Below are 4,077 nucleotides of genomic sequence, written 5' to 3'. Positions count from 1 at the left end.
ATATATCCTTTCCAAGGTGTGCTGCCCCGAACTCCAGGTGTGGTCTAACCAGGGCTTTGTATAGCAGTAACATAACCTCTAAATCCTTGTATTCTAGTCCTCTAGATATAAAGGCCAGCATTCTATTAACCATTTTGATTATTTTCTGTACCTGTCCATGTCATTTTAATGATCTATGTACATTGTAAGGGGTTTCTTTTTTACTGTTTCTCGGGCTTATAATAGGTCAGCCAGTTATGTTTTTCCTGAGCTGCCCTGCCCGCAGTGCGGTTGCGAATCGCTTACCCCTTCCTGATTCTGAGCTGAGGACTTATCGAGTGGTAACAAAGACAGACAAACAGACCAGTGGATTGGTACAAGGAAAACCAATGTTTATTAATAAGAAAACTAAAACTACAAAGTAAACAGTATAATACAGAAGATAAAGAAATCGCTATGGATGTAATACAGTCTTACACTTATCGGGTTGAAAGAAACGGACACATCGAGGGAAAATTCTAAAATCACAAGTTTAGCAATATCCCCTTTAACCCCCACCCTTACACTTATGCTCGGTTGTCTTGTGGCGGCCAGAAAATTAATGCTCACCGGTGAAAACAGATGAAAAGGCCTGGCCCCTGTGCCTGCTGTTGCCGTCGACATGTGGTTGCGAGGTTTACTGGATGGCTTCCTTCTTAGTTGCTAGCAGACAGACAGGACAGGGCCAAGAGGCGAAGAGAGAAGAGCCCGCGAGAGATATACTGGGCAGCCCCAGTTATACCCTCTTGGTAACAGGTTTTTTCATACCTTATCAGCTTGCTTCATTGTTTGATTTAAGCACGAAACGTAAGACAAAGGACCCCATCTCTGGCCCATTTACATTATGGCCGTTTCCTGTATCGATCTGTATGCTAACTGCTTTACCATTGTTCCGAATGTACCTTGATGGTTCACCTTTTGTCCTGCGATCACTTCCTGCTCGAATTTTGATGTGTTGGCCGGCCATGTTGATAGCTTGCCTCAGGGCTAGAATGCAGCTGCATTGTTTAAAGAAACCTGTCTGAGACACGAAGCCTGCCAAGTTGTTGAGAATGCAATTTCAAATCTGCCGGTCCTCGGCCATGTGTCTGACTGCAGCCATTTTGAGAGACCTTGGATTTTTTAAAACAGTCACACCAGGGTTTCTTTAATAACTCCAATAAATCTTCGGGGTGGGGGGAACATGTGAAATTTTGCGAATCCCTTCAACATGGACCCCTAAGTCTCTTTGGTTCTCCACTGTTTCGAGTTTTTCAACATTTTGAAAGTAATCTGATCTATCCTTCATAGGTCCAAAGTGGATGACCTCACACTTTCCTACATTGAAATCCATTTGCCACAGTTTTGCTCATTCACTTAATCTATTAATATCTCTCTGTAATTTTCTGCTTCCATATACACTGCTTACAATGCTGTTTATCTTTGTGTCATCAGCAAACATGGATATGTGGCTCTCTATCCCGTCATCTAAGTTGTCAATAAATACAGTGAATAATTGAGGCTCCAACACAGATTCCTGTGGGACACCACTAGTCAAATTCTGCCAATTTGAGAACCTGCCAAATATCCCTACTCTCTGACTCCTGCTGCTCAGCCAATTTCTAACCAGTCATAACCACCGATATGGAACTGCAACTGGGGGAGGAACATCACTACTGTAAACCCTGAGTCACAGGGACAGGAAGCCCACAAATAACAGACGTTCAGACAAGAGAAACTATGGGAGGCAGCAAGGTTAGAGACAAGCTGGCAAAGGAAGGTTGGTAAAGACAGGGCAAGGCTCATCATAAATAGTCAGCTTCACGTGCTTTCTCAAAGTATTGCAAAACCCTCACACTCAGCTGCTAATTTTCAAGGCCAAATATCACAATGTGAAACAGCTAAGCCAACTCTTCTGTGTTTTACATCATAGGAGATGCTGTTCCAATAAACGTTCCATCTCCAGAACCGTAGGCTCTGACACTTCCAGATCTGCAATTCTCACCATTTCACCACCAACTCCATTAAGCACCAGCACAGTGACATCCACTCAGGAGGAAGTAGTTACTGAGTCCATAGGGTTTTCACCAGGTCAAGCACTGTGTACTAATGAGAATGAAGACATGGGAGTGGAAGAGAGGGAGAATGTCATTCCTCACAGATAGAGGAGAAATGACCACTGCAATACTGAGGGAGTGCAACACTGTCAGAGGAGGCGATTTTCAGAAGAGATGTTAAACCGAGGCCCCATCTGCCCTCTCAGGTGGACATAAAAGATCCCATGGCACTATTTCGAATAAGAGCAGGGGAGTTCTCCCCGGTGTCCTGGCCAATATTTATCCCTCAACCGACATCACTAAAACAGATTATCTGGTCATTGTCACATTGCTGTTTGTGGGACCTTTTCTGTGTGCAAATTGTTTGCTGCGTTTCCAAAATACAACAGTGACTACACTTCAAAAGTACTTAATTGGCTTTAAAGTGTTTTGGACATGCTGAAGTCATGAAGGGCACTATATAAATGTAAGTCTTTCTTTCTTTCTTTTCTCTCAGCTGAGTAACCAAGTTACCAGATCTCAGGGGCCCAGTCTTCAAAACGGCTGTGATTAGGGAGTATTGACCTCGTGGAGGTGGTGGACATGGCTTCCATGCATATGATTGAGATGACAGAGAAGTGGAATGTGTCCGCTGCCCACATCAGCAATCCACCATCTTGATACGTAGCTCTGAGTCATAGAATAGAATCATAGAATCATAGAAGTTTACAACATGGAAACAGGCCCTTCGGCCCAACATGTCCATGTCGCCCAGTTTATACCACGAAGCTAGTCCCAATTGCCTGCACTTGGCCCATATCCCTCTATACCCATCTTACCCATGTAACTGTCCAAATGCTTTTTAAAAGACAAAATTGTACCCGCCTCTACTACTGCCTCTGGCAGCTCGTTCCAGACACTCACCACCCTTTGAGTGAAAAAATTGCCCCTCTGGACCCTTTTGTATCTCTCCCCTCTCACCTTAAATCTATGTCCCCTCGTTATAGACTCCCCTACCTTTGGGAAAAGATTTTGACTATCTACCTTATCTATGCCCCTCATTATTTTATAGACTTCTATAAGATCACCCCTCAACCTCCTAAAGTCCCAGTCTATCTAACCTCTCCCTATAAGTCAAACCATCAAGTCCCGGCAGCATCCTAGTAAATCTTTTCTGCACTCTTTCTAGTTTAATAATATCCTTTCTATAATAGGGTGACCAGAACTGTACACAGTATTCCAAGTGTGGCCTAACTAATGTCTTGTACAACTTCAACAAGACATCCCAACTCCTGTATTCAATGTTCTGACCAATGAAACCAAGCAAGCTGAATGCCTTCTTCACCACCCTATCCACCTGTGACTCCACTTTCAAGGAGCTATGAACCTGTACTCCTAGATCTCTTTGTTCTATAACTCTCCCCAACGCCCTACCATTAATGGAGTAGGTCCTGGCCCGATTTGATCTCCCAAAATGCATCACCTCACATTTATCTAAATTAAACTCCATCTGCCATTCATCAGCCCACTGGCCCAATTTATCAAGATCCCGTTGCAATCCTAGATAACCTTCTTCACTGTCCACAATGCCACCAATCTTGGTGTCATCTGCAAACTTACTAACCATGCCTCCTAAATTCTCATCCAAATCATTAATATAAATAACAAATAACAGCGGACCCAGCACCGATCCCTGAGGCACACCGCTGGTCACAGGCCTCCAGTTTGAAAAACAACCCTCTACACCCACCCTCCTGAGGGATGTTATGGTAGATTGTGACATGATGAAAGAATCAGTTTTCTGGGTATCAGGCATTCACATGCAGAATAAAGTGATTGGCATCGCACACTAGCTCCACATTAATTGATTGAAAGCCCTGTCTGTACATAAAATTGAGGGTGTTGTCATATGGGGCTTTGAGCATTCATTCTGCTGGATCAATCAAAATGGCCTCCTCAATGCAGGATCTACCTCAGGTTACTGTTCATCAGCTCATATCATCACTTTTCTAGTGGTGCTAATCATTAGGGATGGATTTTGGGC

Source organism: Heptranchias perlo, chromosome 22, assembly GCF_035084215.1.
Source record: "Heptranchias perlo isolate sHepPer1 chromosome 22, sHepPer1.hap1, whole genome shotgun sequence".
NCBI classification, from domain to species: domain Eukaryota; kingdom Metazoa; phylum Chordata; class Chondrichthyes; order Hexanchiformes; family Hexanchidae; genus Heptranchias; species Heptranchias perlo.
The sequence above is the reverse complement of the archived record's forward strand: the minus strand, read 5'-3'. Positions refer to the sequence as shown.